Raw genomic sequence first — 17267 nt, forward strand, 5'->3', positions numbered from 1 at the left:
TAGCGAACTTGTTGACAACTTCGCGCATTACAAAACAAACATAAACAAAACATAATTACATTACAGACTCGATTACAAATGCTAGACTATGAACTACTGACATACATGTACCAACAGCCATGCTTGCAGAAACGGGATTAACATCCCCGCATAGCGGGAACGTCAAGAACTAGATTGTTTGAAACTTCAGGATGGAATTGGTGGTTATAACATGATTGATCACTATGTTCAAAACCACCAAGACCTCATGGAGAATCTACACAAAAGGTTCTAAACGCTCCTGACTTGCGGGGAGGTTACAGACCTATCCGCATCATCCCAGAGATCAAGCAGAACATTGGGAAATTCTGCGTGACATTGGGAAACCCGTGGGTAAGACTTCCCGCGGAAAACCCATAAATACCACTTGTTAGTCCCCCCGGGGCGTCGGCGATCGATACGAGATCCGCACGAGGTCTAGGAGTGCGGAATCCTCCTAGACTCGTTTTATTGGTGTATAGACGAAGAACACAAACACGTACATGATCAAATACACAACAAATACTAGAACGGGATAAACAAATCTGCAGATTCATATATAAAATAATCACGTTACATACCGTAACATAAACAGAAACACGACTGACCGAGGTGAGCTCTACCTCGGGTCGTCTCACACGACTCTAGTCTCTTACTCTCTCTCAATAAACAAGCTGCTCAAACACACACTAATTTCTGGATTCCTAAAACTAAACAAGACACAACTATATATAGACAAACATTCACGGGCCTGGGCTTCAGTAGGCGAAGTTGTGCTAACTTCGCCGTTGGCGAAGTTGTGATAACTTCGCCTAAGGCAGAAGTTGTTACAACTTCGCCGTTGGCGAAGTTGTTCTAACTTCGCCTAAGGCGAAGTTGTGCTAACTTCGCCTGTGGCGTTCCGCTGGTCAGAATTGCATAGCGACGGTCACAAAATGCACCAACAGTCTCCCCTTTGACCGTTGCTCTCAATTCTAACAAACACGAAAGATCATCTGTTACAAAACATGCACCAACAGACTCCCTCTAACTGATGATCTTCTGTTTGCAGTCAACCAGCCGTGTCTGAACTGTCCTGTAGCTTCACAAATCTACCAATCACCCAGCGGTCTTCCATATCAGATCTCCCCTTCAGTGTAAGCTTCTCCGACTATAACGATTGAGGTCTTTGAAATGCATGCATCCTCGTGCCAATAGATCATCTCAACCAATCACGTGAGTCCATCTGACTTCACCAACACATGAAGTTGGGCTTCCTCCACAACTTCCACCAACTCGTCGGCATACGATAAGGTTTAATCTTCAACTACTCAACATCAGGTGATCAATTTCATCACAAAACCACCTTGACAGAATCTAACACATGACCATTAATTAATCCGAAGCATCTTCAATCACCAGGGATAACAATCAAGAACATAGACACTTTAATTCCCGGTTAAATCCAACTTGTTCCAGAATCTTCACTCGTATAAATAAGCATCACGTTTCAGGATCCAATTCTCGAACGCCTTGAAAATAACATAAATAATATGCTCTGACCGCAATCCAGTAATGACGAAAACCTTCAGTTCAATTTGACTTTCTTCGGTTGGTCAACCACGAACAACAACAATTTCATTGCCCACAAACACCCGAATATGTGTCAATATCCAGTTTCAAACAATATCCCATTCACAACCTCAACTCCAAATCCAGAGTTGACACGTATTTGTTCACACGGTAAGACCAAGAGATAACAAGATCACTCGTTGACGGAACAACATCTCTGGTCTCACAATAATCGTGTTACACCTGGCCATACAGACGAAAACTCCAAACAATTTTTTTTTTTTTTTTTTTTTTTTTTTTTTAATAATTTTTTTTTTTTTTTTTTTTTTTTTTTTTTTTTTTTTTTTTTTTTTAACTTCACCTGGCTATAACTTCGCCTGGCCATAACTTCGCTGGCTGCTAACTTCGTCTGGCCATAACTTCGCCTGGCCATAACTTCGCCTGGCCATACTTCGCCTGGCTGCTAACTTCGCCTGGCCATAACTTCGCCTGTTCATAACTTCGCCTGTTCATAACTTCGCCTGTTCATAACTTCGCTGAAACCCTACGAACAGTGACGGCAACTTCGCCTGATGAACAATAACTTCGCCTGATGAACAATAACTTCGCCTGCGGCGCTGTTCGGCCAGAAACGCACAGAAACGTGCCAGAAACACCAAAACGCAGATCTCGAACCATAGCATAAGAGCCTAAGGCTCTGATACCACTTGTTAGTCCCCCCGGGGCGTCGGCGATCGATACGAGATCCGCACGAGGTCTAGGAGTGCGGAATCCTCCTAGACTCGTTTATTGGTGTATAGACGAAGAACACAAACACGTACATGATCAAATACACAAACAAATACTAGAACGGGATAAACAAATCTGCAGATTCATATATAAAATAATCACGTTACATACCGTAACATAAACAGAAACACGACTGACCCGAGGTGAGCTCTACCTCGGGTCGTCTCACACGACTCTAGTCTCTTACTCTCTCTCAATAAACAAGCTGCTCAAACACACACTAATTTCTGGATTCCTAAAACTAAACAAGACACAACTATATATAGACAAACATTCACGGGCCTGGGCTTCAGTAGGCGAAGTTGTGCTAACTTCGCCGTTGGCGAAGTTGTGATAACTTCGCCTAAGGCAGAAGTTGTTACAACTTCGCCGTTGGCGAAGTTGTTCTAACTTCGCCTAAGGCGAAGTTGTGCTAACTTCGCCTGTGGCGTTCGCTGGTCAGAATTGCATAGCGACGGTCACAAAATGCACCAACAGTCTCCCCTTTGACCGTTGCTCTCAATTCTAACAAACACGAAAGATCATCTGTTACAAAACATGCACCAACAGACTCCCTCTTAACTGATGATCTTCCTGTTTGCAGTCAACCAGCCGTGTCTGAAACTGTCCTGTAGCTTCACAAATCTACCAATCACCCAGCGTCTTCCATATCAGATCTCCCCTTCAGTGTAGCTTCTCCGACTATAACGATTGAGGTCTTTGAAATGCATGCATCCTCGTGCCAATAGATCATCTCAACCAATCACGTGAGTCCATCTGACTTCACCAACACATGAAGTTGGGCTTCCTCCACAACTTCACCAACTCGTCGGCATACGATAAGGTTTAATCTTCAACTACTCAACATCAGGTGATCAATTTCATCACAAAACCACCTTGACAGAATCTAACACATGACCATTAATTAATCCGAAGCATCTTCAATCACCAGGGATAACAATCAAGAACATAGACACTTTAATTCCCGGTTAAATCCAACTTGTTCCAGAATCTTCACTCGTATAAATAGCATCACCGTTTCAGGATCAATTCTCGAACGCCTTGAAAATAACATAAATAATATGCTCTGACCGCAATCCAGTAATGACGAAAACCTTCAGTTCAATTTGACTTTCTTCGGTTGGTCAACCACGAACAACAACAATTTCATTGCCCACAAACACCCGAATATGTGTCAATATCCAGTTTCAAACAATATCCCATTCACAACCTCAACTCCAAATCCAGAGTTGACACGTATTTGTTCACACGTAAGACCAAGAGATAACAAGATCACTCGTTGACGGAACAACATCTCTGGTCTCACAATAATCGTGTACACCTGGCCATACAGACGAAAACTCCAAACAATTTTTTTTTTTTTTTTTTTTTTTTTTTTTTTTTTTTTTTTTTTTTTTTTTTTTTTTTTTTAACTTCACCTGGCTATAACTTCGCCTGGCCATAAACTTCGCCCTGGCTGCTAACTTCGTCTGGCCATAACTTCGCCTGGCCATAACTTCGCCTGGCCATAACTTCGCCTGGCTGCTAACTTCGCCTGGCCATAACTTCGCCTGTTCATAACTTCGCCTGTTCATAACTTCGCCTGTTCATAACTTCGCTGAAACCCTACGAACAGTGACGGCAACTTCGCCTGATGAACAATAACTTCGCCTGAATGAACAATAACTTCGCCTGCGGCGCTGTTCGGCCAGAAACGCACAGAAACGTGCAGAAACACCAAAACGCAGATCTCGAACCATAGCATAAGAGCCTAGGCTCTGATACCACTTGTTAGTCCCCCGGGGGCGTCGGCGATCGATACGAGATCCGCACGAGGTCTAGGAGTGCGGAATCCTCCTAGACTCGTTTATTGGTGTATAGACGAAGAACACAAACACGTACATGATCAAATACACAAACAAATACTAGAACGGGATAAACAAATCTGCATGATTGCTTTTGCTTAAGGTATGCAAGTGGTACCATGATGTTGGAATCCAATCATTATATCTGCAATTGGTACCATGATGTTTTATTGAACTATCTATGAACTAAACCTTAAATATTGACACTAGTTATCATAGTTGATATTTTAATTGATTTTAAGTTTTTATATACATTAACCTAGGCAAAAGTTATATATATTGGTGGTGTCTGCATCAAATAAAATAATCAAAACTAAAACTCTTTCTTATCTAAGAGTGACTTGTAAATGATAAAGCTAGCCATACTCCAGTTTATCCTTACTTTGTATATTTGTATAGTTTTATCATGTGTTCTTTATAGTTATTACATGTTGTCCCGGTCTTAGAACCCGATTGGTAAAGAAAAAATTTTCGGTGCCGAAGGAGGCGGGCTAGTTTTTCCGTCAGTACCACCTACTTGCCATAAAGGCCGTTAATGGAAAGAACGAAACATGTAAACTTTTTTAAAACATAAAGGACGTGTCTTGCTATTTTTTTAGTTTAAGGATAACACCCGAACTTTCTATATGCTTGAAAAACAAAAAGTGCAATTTACTCTGTGTGCGCATGTGTGTGTGTTTGCTACACAAAAAGCAAATCTTGTAAAGAAATTGAATTGTATTTAACGACAAACTGTACAAATATACTCAGAAAAAGATACTTAAATTTTTATACAAATACTCCTATATATGTTAAGCTTGGATAGCCTGAGTGTAAGCTGAAACAATGAATGAATATTCATTCATCACCGTGAACAATTCGATCACCGTCAATTTATCTTTCATCTTGCCCCATCTTCTTCATTCGCCCCTGTGTCAAAGTGTAGAACTTCCCTAAAACAGCAAAACAAACAAAAATCAGCCACAGCAAAGTTTGGAAATTTAGAAGTCGCGCAACTTTGACTGGTCTGACCAGAAATGGGTTGACTCGGGCTGTATCTTATTGACATCATGACAAATGAGTAACCTCTTTAAACTTGGTTAAAATGTAAATTATTCATATAATTTCTAAAGGACAAAAACAAGTTGATGGTCAGGCTCAGTCAGGCCCGACCCATTTGAGCGTGGTTTGTACCGTTGCCAATGGTGATTGTACTGAGAGCATGGCGAGTAAAGTTGGGAGCTTGAGCAACAAATTCAAAGGTGTAATAAGCTTTCCCATCAACATCATGCTGCGAAATAGAAAGGCAAATTATACTTCAATTTTTCTCAAGCAAATAAGGAGAATTAAAAGGAAAACATCTTTTGTGTAGAAAAATCGATAACTATGTTGGCCTATATAAGACGACTAAAACATAAATATACCATATATAAACAAAACAAACGACTATACCATACGTTTAAGTTCGTTCGGTTAAAGTAAACTATAGTAGCTACAGAAAAAATGCCATGTATATAAAGCTAAAAAAGTATGTCAAATTTAGGAAGTCGGTAATGGAGGAATGTTGCATATGTAGATATATTTAAGAATCTAACCTCAGCTGCAGTGAGTAGTTTTGTCTTCTGTGTCGGGGAAGAAAGAACCTTTTTAATTAATGCTTCCGCGACCTGAGAATAATCATTGCATTATTCTAGCATTTCTGAGGGTCATAACACATGTTAACAAACGAGTTTCAAAAAGTGAAACACAAAACATACTTTTAGAACCGAGTGTTATTATAAGATGCATGAAACAATAAAAATAAATGCACATGATTTTTAAATGTGCATTTTATATATATTCTGAAAATTTTTGATACATATTAAGCAAACCTCTTGTGGGGAACCAAGATCTCGAACGTTCTCTTTGTTTGTAGGGAACACATTAACGCTAACGTTTTCTAAAGGTTCAATAACGTCTTTGAAAACCTTGTCTTGCCCTTCAACAACAACTTCCTGACTCAAAAAATAATAATAAAAATAATAAAATAAATAGATCTAAAAAGGAAAGAAATTATTCCCACTGTTCATGAAAATTGGAAGATGATCAAACTCTATGCCTAAATATAGTATAGTTTCCATAAAATAGAGGAATTAAAAGAAAACGAAACATAAATTATACCTGCCATCCAAAGGGATATATAAACGAATATCCATCTTTCTTATCCGTGACTGGTAAAAATCCCTTCACGTTTTCTGCAGCAACTGAGTCATATCAAAAGTTTACTCTTAGAAAACCGTGATTATTAAATGAGTTAATCAATCACACAACATGAAAGTCAAATCTTAATAAGGCCATAAAGGAAATGTAAGCCTGAAAATATAAATAGGTAAAATTATTTATACAGTATCTATAAATTAGGCCTATAAATGGACCGAACGAACAAACAAAGCATGTTTGTGTTTGCTTGTTAACTTCAACCGAAGAAGCAAGCAAACACCAACAATTAAACTGACAAGGTTTTCTTGCCCGTGTTCGTTCGTAATAATGAGTGTGTTTATGTTCGTTCGTTAACAGTGTAAACGGCCAGTTCACAAACGTAAACGAACAAACATTATTGTGCATGAATGAACAAACATAACCGAGCTAAAAGTCTAAAACCAATTAAAGTAAATGTGAATAACATTGCGCGGGGCCTAAAGAGCTATTAAAACCAGACTAAATTATAATGGGCCTAAAAAATCGAGATTATTAAACGAACATAAACTAATTTAAATGAATGTTCATGAACAAAAATGAACGAATGAGACATGTATTCATGTTCATTCGTTTGACTAAATGACCAAAAATTTTGTTCATGTTCGTTCGTTTATTAAATAAACGAACTTCCCGCTGAATGATTCACTCATCATTCGGTTCGTTTACAAGCTACTATAACTTATATATAATGGGCCGATTTTAGTTATGTTTCATCTCCAACAGATATAAAAAAGTAGCTAAAAGGGAATTGGGTCAAACATGTTAAAAGTCAACTATATTGTGTTTTTACTGTATAAACCTCCTGATTACTACTAATAAATTGCATATTTGTGATAACGTACAAAACAAAATCTTGCAAAAAAGAGTGTACATGTTAATATGACCCGTTATTATGGGTACAAAATACACATCTGGGCACGACCCATTTTGACGAATTACCTAACTTGCCCAATCCGCCCATTTTACCTTGTGTAAATTTAAGTAAAATAATTATCAATCAGCAGGGAAAGTTACATACACACGGTTGATTTTTGTTGTGACAAAAGCAACCAATGAGCAATTGTTACACCAGTGGCAAGCATTTGACGCCTCCCAGCTTTATCTGTACAAAACAAACTCTGATTATCATATACTGAAATGTAAAAAACAATGGGATATTCCAAATGAAAATTTAGATACTTACCTTCCACACTTTTTGAAGCTGCTCCTGATATTTGCTCTGCTTTTACAATAAAGGGCACACCTTTTCGAAACCGACCATTGGTACATATCCCTAGCTGACACAAGCGGGTCAAAACGAAATGATGTTGACTTTTGTTTACCGAAAACCGGCCAAAAGGATAGAGAAGAGATTAACCTGAGTACAAGGTAATTGCTGCAGAGACATTGTTTCGGTTGGCTGGATAACGCAATGCCTAACTGCAATCACTCTGACCGAATTGTTATAATCGTAAACAATGATCAGACTGTTAAATTTGCACAGTTTAGTCGCTAAGATTATTAAGTTAATTTCATTGAGGACTTTCATCAAACAACATGTGGGCAGTTAATAAATAACAAGCACCATTAGAATACAATAAAGTTAACTTCAGGTGATTCCTATACATAAATTGCAAATTGCATTTCACTCAAATCATATAACCCACCATTCTTAACAAATCTGGAGTGAAATTAAATAATTTAGAATACCCTGTTGTATGAATAATATTAACATACAAGAACACATACATACATACATACATACATGAATCAATCAATATAATGAAAATAATAAAAAAGATAAGATTATAAGTGTACCTTGTTGGATTTTGGCCAATAGAAGCAAGAATTGTGGCCAAAATATGAAGCAGAAGTTGGATTTTTCAGTTTTATTTTTGATTTTATGGCAACCACATCATCATACAAATATATATTTTATATCTCATTCTATCCAATATCCACTTATATGCCTCTCATATTCCTTTAACCTAAAAAGACTGTTATACCCTTCGAAAATATTAGAAACAAGTATACAAGTTGGGTAAAGTAGTCTTTTTACAGATTCAGATTTGAGAATCCGGATCTAATCCGGGTCGTCATTAATCTTGAAATCTTGAATTGAAGCTCTCATCTTGTCTTACAAAAAAAAAATTATATATATTAGGCCGGCTGTTGTGAAGGGGTTTAAATATCAAATTAAAGCGTCACGTCATCTAAAAATCCTACCCTTTTAACATCATGTTGTGGTTTAAAGCCCCAACGCTTTAGCATTTGGGTCCCACCATGTGTTCGCCTGTTAATGTGTTGAAGCACGTCCCTTACCGCCCTAGTGTGTCGGGCGTTGAAGTCGGACCACATTGGGCTTTGCATCCCATAACAACAAGCCTTATTCCCTCAAAACAAATTGGGTGAAGTAGTCTTTTTATATTATCCGGACTGAAAATTCGGATCTAACCCGAGTCCGTCATTTTATTTTAGGCTTAGCGGACAATCTTGACATCTTGAACTAAAGCTCTCATCTTGTTTGCTTTGCCAATAAAGAATTATACCCTAATAAAATATGGGCAAAAGGTAAATCCGTAAATAAATTGAGCAAAGTGGTCTTTTTAGAGGGGTCCACATAAACCGCCTAACCAACCCAACTGAAAAACCGTACCGGTTTATAATCGATTGTGTAGGAATCGTTAGAATCAATTGAAACCATAGGTTCAGGACTAGTTTATAATCCTTTTTACCGAAACCAGTTAACTGAACCAAAAACCGGCCGACCACAAACCAATCAAGAAACCGATCATAAACCGGTTTTGACTTTTATTAACCAACCAGAAATGGTTTATTTTACACTATCCGGATTGAGAATTCGATCTTATCCGGGTCAAGTCATTTTAGGTTTTAGAAGAACAACAAACAATCTTGAAACCTTGAATTAAACCCCTCATCTTGTTTCAATCCATCACCAAACCAAATATGCACAGGCCACCTCCGTCGTTGACGGCGGCTCATCTCCGGACACTCCTCCGCCGCCGTTACTTCTCCACACCACCACCACCACCACCACCAACCCATTACCATCATCTCCACCCAAAACCCTACTCATTCTCCACACCCATTTCACTCACTTTCCCCAAATTCTTTTCCTCACAAACCCTAATCCAAGACTCACAAGAAATTGCTCAATCAATCTCACACGAACTTGTTAAACACCCAGATGACCAATCTCTTCCATTACCCAACCGTCTTGATTTAAGCTTATCCCATATTACCTTAACTAATAATATTATCCACACCGCGCTTAATCTATCCCCAGATGCAGGACGCACGGCTCTTGATTTCCACAAATGGGTTTCAACAAGATCCGATTTTGAGCTCACAGACGAATCTTTAGCGTATTTCATCGATTATTTTGGCCGGAGGAAAGATTTCAAGGCGACCCATGAAGTTCTTGTTGCAAGTAAGCAAATTTCGGGTGCGAAAGCTTTTGAGTCTGTTGTTGATCGGCTGGTTCGGGCTGGTAGGCCGACACAAGTGGTGGCATTGTTTGAGAAAATGGAAATTGATTATGGGTTTGTGAGGAATTTGGATTCTTTGAAGGTTATTGTGTCGAGGTTGTGCGATTATGGGTTTGCGAGTTACGCGGAAAAATTGGTTACTAATGTTGCGAATGAGTTTTTCCCGGATGAGTTTATTTGTGATACGTTGATTAAAGGGTGGTGTGTTGATGGGAAACTTGATGAAGCGAGGAGGTTAACGCAGGAAATGTATCGGGGCAGGTTTGAGATTGGGGCGGTTGCGTATAACGCTATTCTTGATTGTGTGTGTAAGCTTTGTAGGAAGAAGGATCCGTTTAGGCTTCAGTCGGAAGTGGAGAAAGTTTTGATTGATATGGATGTTGCAGGGGTTCCGAGAAATGTGGAAACTTTTAATATTTTGATTAGTAATTTGTGTAAGATTCGTAAGACTGAAGACGCGATGGGTTTGTTTGATCGGATGGGGGAGTGGGGGTGTCATCCGAATGAGGAAACGTTTCTTGTTTTGATCAAGAGTTTGTATCAAGCTGCGAGAATCGGTGAGGGGGATGAAATGATTGTTAAAATGAAGTCGGCTGGATTTGGGGATAATCTTGATAAAAAGGCGTACTTTGAGTTTCTCAAGATTTTGTGTGGAATTGAGAGGATTGATCACGCGTTGAATGTGTTTGCGAAGATGAAGAAAGATTGTGAGCCCGGGGTCAAGACTTATGATCTTTTGATGGGGAAGTTGTGTGCACACGGGCGTGTGGAAAAGGCGAATGCTTTATTTAAAGAAGCTGAAAATAAGGGGTTACCGGTCGTAGTAAAAGCTTATAAGTTGGATCCAAGATTCTTTAAGAAGCCTAAATTGGTTAAGGAGAAGAAACGAGAGACGCTGCCAGAAAAGATGGCGAGAAAGAGGAGAACGCTTAAGAAGATCAGGTTGAGTTTCGTGAAGAAGCCGAAGAAAGCGCAAAGGCGGGCGTATTAAGCGCGATTAAAGAATTAAAGAATCGTTGTCGGTACGATGATTTTATTATCATTGAGCTTGTTATGTTTTGCTTCTTGTTTACAAATAAACTTTGAAATAGGTTTGAGATGTTATGAACTCAGGATAGAGTGTTCTTAAGTTGATTTTTAGACATTTGTTTTTAAAAGAACTTTGGAGTTATTGCTTCAATAGTTTAATGAGAAAGGTCTTGCCTCTTGGTGATGTTTGTTTCAGTTTTTATGCCGCAATAATATGTTGTTATGGGTAAGACTGTAATGAGAAAAAGGATCTTGAAGGTCATTTTGTTGACTAAACTTGTGATATGTCTGGACATTATTCAGTCCAATAGCTCATGGTTTGTAGTTTGTTTGAAACTTGCTGAGCCTTGAAATTAGCTTGTATTCATCATGATCATATTAAATGGCTGATTAATTAAGGGGGTTAAAGTTGCATGCAGGTTCATTTGGGTCTTCTTAAACTAGATAGCATGCCAAAAAGGGCCATGTTATAGAACTTGTTAATCTACATGGGTCCAAATAGATTAGCACCGTCTGTGTCGAAACCATTTTGACACCGCCGTCTCCACCTGGACCACCTCTACCACCTTCACTACCTTAGTATCCATCCCTGCCACAATCATTATCGCCTCCCACTACCGACACCACCATCATCTGGTCGTGGTAGCCACAACTGTAGACACTACCCCAACCCGTTGCTGGTAGCTCAATAAATACAATATACTCGGTGAATATGTGTTTATATATATATATATATATAGGGAGAGGATCAAAAGAAACTCATCTTTAGAGAGAAACTTAAAAACTTCTAAAGAATTATTTTTAATTAAAAATAAAAAAAATATTTTTAAATTTCTGTTTTTGCCATTATTCTTATATTTTCTTACTCTTTGCTCGAAAAAAATAAAAAAACTAAAAAAAAAAAAATAATAAAAAAAAAACCCCGCTGTAATGCACATATGTATTACTGTGCGATACAATTGTATTACACATGTGTATTACTATGTACTTTTGAGTTTAATAGTGTTTAATTGCATATATTCAATATTTATATATTGTATATGTGTAGTAGTGTTGTATTATATGTGAAAAAATAATAAAAAAAATAAAATTCGATGTGTTGCACATGTGCGTTAATGTTGTATTACACATACGTACTAATGTGTATTCGATGTGTGTATTAGTCTTACATTGCATATATACAATAGTGTGTATCAAATATGTGCAATAGTGTTGTATTCTATACAATACAAACATTTTTGCATATATATATGCAATGCACCCTATTACACATACGCACTATACCGACGAGGTTACTGACAAGGGTTTTTTATTTGGAACCAATAACAACATATGAGAATAATGGAAAAAAAAGAAACTTAAATTTTTTTTTTTAAAAAGTTAAAAATAGTTTTTTAGTAGTTTTTAAGTTTTCTCTTTAAGATGAGTTTTCACTATATTCCACCCATATATAGGGGTGGGATCAAAAGAATACTCCTGTTATAGAGAAAACTTAAAAACTCATACAATCACCCTTAAACATAGCAAAAAATACAAGGAAGTATACCAAAAAAAAAAGAGGTGGGTTTTTTAATGGCCAAGGGTATTTTTGGAATTAGAACAAAACAAAAATAAGATGAACGCCTGATTAAACTTCACCATTCTATTTGTTCCCTCATATCCGACCTCTGTTACACTCATACTGCACTGGAAACTAGGGTTTTGAGCAAATCGAGGGCAAAATCCAGCACTAAACAGAGATTAAACAACAGGTAAACATCACGATAGATAACCTAACATGTTACAACCACCAATTAGTTGTATTTCGCGTGTATTACCAAAGTTTTTGTACTCATATAGTCGATTAGGCACACTATAATTAACGATTCCGTCCAATTTGCATATAGAACGTCAATTACGCATGTCACAAGTGTCGATTAATTGTATAAATCGCGATTAGGTGTATAAGCGATGACATCAGTTAATTGTTGCTCGATTTCGCATGATTAGGCAATTAGTGCACATATGCAGTACATGGATACTGCATTTTGGTTGCATAATTGTTAGATATGTTCATTGAATAGAACAATTTAAACATATGTTTGATTATCCAATTATAATGCACATGTGTATTATACTATAAACTTAGGTGTGCTTATATGTCTATTTGAATCTATTGATTATTATGCGCAATTGCACTTGTCTGGATGCATATACTGTTAGATACGTTAACTAAACAAAACATTGTCATTATATGTTCGAATATTCAATTATAATGCACACGTGTATTACCTTATATATTTGTTATAATGATGAATACAAATTGAGTATTGCACATATGCAGTACACGGAACGCGTGTTTGGATGCAGATGTATTATATACACGCGGACATCTGGTTTTATTACATGTGTGTATCATGATGTAACACAGACATGTAGATGATGTGCGTTAGAACGTATGCGTGTTTATAAAACATATATGCAATGCCGGCTAAGGGAGTTAATGTTAAAGTGTGTTAAAGTTTGTTTGTATGAAATATGCAATTGCATTGTATGTAAGGTTGTAAAATTTTCGGAAGGTAAGCGAAACCTAAACAAATGATTGTTGTTTTTCATAATTTAGGTAACCAAAAATGAAAAGATGAAATCAAGTTTTTGTTGTCTGCAGATATGGTGTAATACGTACATGCATTACAGACGTATTACACGTACGTATTGCGGATGTATTCTTCTTACATGCATTGATTTTGTATCACATATGTATTTTTCCTACACGTATTACACTTGTTTAGGGCGTGTGTGTACAATCACAATAATATATATATATTTTTTGCTGAAAACTGCAGGTAGGAAAACGCGTAGACAAGAAAAAAAAGCAGGGTGTGAAACAGAGGAGGATATTAGATGATGAAGCGCATGTTAATACAGATAAATATAACATACATGCGTATCACGTATGTGTAAAGTCACGATAATATACTCGTTTTATTGAAATTTTGCAGTCGATAGAACGTGCGGGCAGGAAAGAAGCAGGATGCAAAACAGGGGATAACACCATATGTCAGAGCAGGTAAACATAGCACAGATCTGTAGTATTGTGATAACACAATATTGTATAAAAAATGACATTGCATGTAGTTCCAACAGGTATTATGAACACGAGTATATTGGCGCGCACGCCTAAACTGAAACGTTTAACATTGGCAGAGGAGAGAAACATTGAAGGTGAGGATGCCGAAGCAACTGGTACGAGTTGAATAAATCATGCTTGATATATTTTTTATTACATACACATACTACCGACATCCTAATACATATACCAATGATGTGTTACATGTATACGCATCAGTATCGTATCACGAATGCACTAAATAAAAACGTGTTAAAACATCGTAATGCAGATACAAATCAGTAATGTTGATGCGATACGTGTGTGTAATATGAAAGATATGAATGCCGAGCTTCAGCCTCGGTATTAGTTCTCGAGAATCAGGCGGCGCGCAACATAGCCTGAATGTCACTGAAAGCACAGTTAATAGTCAAATGGTGGACGTAGACCAAATGATGAGTGATGATGAGATACTGGTGTGTAAATATCTGACGGGGATTGCAGATTATAAAAAGAAGTCGAAAAAAAGGGGAGCAGTGACAAATACCAGGCAGCAAGCGTTGGAAGAAGAGGATATTAAGAGAACATACGGGTAATCGTCTTATTATTATTTTATATAATATTATATATCGTAATTACACGTGAAAGATAAACTAGCAGGTACATGTAACAATGAGCAAATACAGTAATGCGTACACGTATCGCGTGCAGATAGTAATGCGTATATGTACATAGACATGAAATGTTAAATCGAGTAGGCAATGAATTAACACAAATATACATAAAAAATAACATTTATTATTACATGACATATCTGTATATGTGATGCGTGTTTACTAAATATTATTATTATTGTATTTTTTAATTATATTCATTTTCTGGTTATATTAATACGTATGCGTGTCGGTACGCATATCAACATAATGCACATGTGAAGTAACGTTTAAAACTATCGATGTTACTGTTGCGTCGCGTATATGCACTATTGGTATACGTATCGGTATGTGTAACAATGCACGCATACAGTAACGCGTAGGCGTGTCACGTGCAGATCATAATGCATGCGTGTACATACACGTGAAATGGTAAATCAAGTAGGCAATGAATTAACACAAATATACATAAATCGAGTAGGTAATGAATTGACGCATATATACATAAAAATAACATTTATTATGACATGAAAAAACTTTACACATTATTATTATTATTATTATTATTATTATTATTATTATTATTATTGTCTTTTTTAATTATATATATTTTGTTTGTTATATTAATACGTATACATATCGGTACACACACCAACATAATGCATATGTGAAGTAACGTTTAAAATTACCGATGTTGCTGTTACGACGCGTATATGCACCTTTTGTATACGTATCGATACGCGTAACAATGCGCGCATATAGTAATGCATATGTGTATCGCATGCAAATAGTAATGCATATGTGTACATACACGTGAAGGGAATGGTGAAATCGAGTAGGCAATGAATTAACACAAAATGTACATAAAAAAATAACATTTATTATGGCATGACAAAACTGTATATGTGATGTGTGTTTAATATTATTATTATTATCATTGTATTTTTTAATTATATTTATTTTTATTTGGTTATATTAATACGTATATGTATCAGTATACATACCAAGTCTGTACGATTGTAGATATAGTCATAACTATGCGGACAAGAACACTCCATACAAAGTGTTAAGTCGGGCATAATTTAAGATAATCGGTGTTGCGAGCATGCAGTTCATATGTGTATTTATTAATAATGCATATATGTAACGGAATGCCAGCATGTGTTATAATGATACGCGTTTGTTAAAAAATGACTTTTTTGTTGTTTTTTTCGTAAACACAGAGAGAATCATTTTGCAATTATCTGAGCTTGGTCGGACACCCGAAGGATGAAGAGATGGCAATAACATTGCGGGCGACCAGACCAAAAAATATTGATTTGACATGGGCAATTACAGAAACTTTACCTAATGTGGAATTTTCGTGATACGACACATTGAGCGTTATGTAGGAGGCAGCAAAGTTGTTGATTGCGATTTCAGCACCGATGAGGTTAGAATGACCGAGCAGATTAAGATTCTTCGAATGAAGTATGCAGCCCGCATATTATTATCAGAAGGCTTGGTTAAGAAGGTTTCGTTCAAGGGAGTTTGATCTGTTATAACTATTTTGTTTTTTATTGAAAAAAAAAACATGTACTTGGTTTCGTTAAAATATGTTGTGAATGGTAGCATACGTTAACTGTCAATTGTGATAGAAAAATATGATTCTTGAATATTATGAAAAATCTGATGTTTGAATATTATGAATGGTAGTACGCGTTAACTGTCTACTATGGTAGAAACATATGCATATTATGTTTGAATCATGTATGTGAATATAACGGGCCAAAATCAGGAACACACACATGCATTAACTATTTCATTAACTGATAGTGCATTATAACGTGAGGTACACGGGCAACTACAAAAGTCGCGCATGCCATGTCGATGGGGGTTGTAACAGCTTACATGTTTTACAAATATGTTAAGAAAAGCATGTAAAATACATGTAACACATGTGTAATATACGAATGCTGGGTTCGGCCCAGGATTTTATAACTATGATGTTTTAAAAGAAACATAAAATATGATTTAGGATTGACACATATTTACATTCCGAACAGTGTATGGACGAGCACGCTTATGATGCTATGCACTATAAGGACACACGTAAAATGTACACCGCCTAAGTGTAACACGAAGTATTAAAGGATGTATGGGAGTTTCACAACACGCATAGGTAACACAACACGTCTGTGAAAAACGAAAAATATGCGCGCACATAAACAACCTGTATAGATGTCAGACTACACGCGTGTAACACATGTATAAATCCGAACAACACGAATGTACATGTCAAGGCGTAAATGTTATACATCACATGCACATTACGGACACATAAAACGAGCGGAGCATGTCTATGTATGTAAACAAATGTGCAGATGTCGGACTACACGCGTGTAACACGCATATAAAACCGAACGACACAATGTATATGTCAAATTGTGTGTAAATGTTATACATCGTATACACATTAGAAACATACGATAAACAGCGAAGCATATTTATGTATGTAATGCACATGCACAATCTTCAAAACATAAAATGCAACACCAAAATAACACACGCGTGTATTACATTAGTTTAGTTTTTTTTTTCCAAATGGTCA

At 36.8% G+C, this 17267-nt stretch overlaps 2 pseudogenes across 1 annotated transcript; one reads left to right on the plus strand and one right to left on the minus strand.

Moving 5' to 3' along the window:
- Positions 1-4993: 4993 nt before the first annotated feature.
- Positions 4994-7814, minus strand: LOC143557293 (psbP-like protein 1, chloroplastic; annotated as a pseudogene). Its single transcript, XR_013139546.1, has 8 exons — positions 7777-7814; positions 7603-7696; positions 7438-7521; positions 6342-6424; positions 6053-6175; positions 5777-5848; positions 5376-5472; positions 4994-5134 (listed from the first exon to the last, which is right to left on the minus strand). The product of XR_013139546.1 is annotated as a psbP-like protein 1, chloroplastic (transcript).
- A 1543-nt stretch (positions 7815-9357) lies between these two features.
- Positions 9358-11103, plus strand: LOC143557304 (small ribosomal subunit protein mL104 (rPPR9) pseudogene; annotated as a pseudogene).
- The last annotated feature ends 6164 nt before the right edge of the window (positions 11104-17267 follow it).

Source organism: Bidens hawaiensis, unplaced genomic scaffold (genome assembly GCF_021521415.1).
Source record: "Bidens hawaiensis isolate Kalapana, Puna unplaced genomic scaffold, B.hawaiensis_p1.1 tig00018875_1, whole genome shotgun sequence".
Lineage (NCBI taxonomy): Eukaryota > Viridiplantae > Streptophyta > Magnoliopsida > Asterales > Asteraceae > Bidens > Bidens hawaiensis.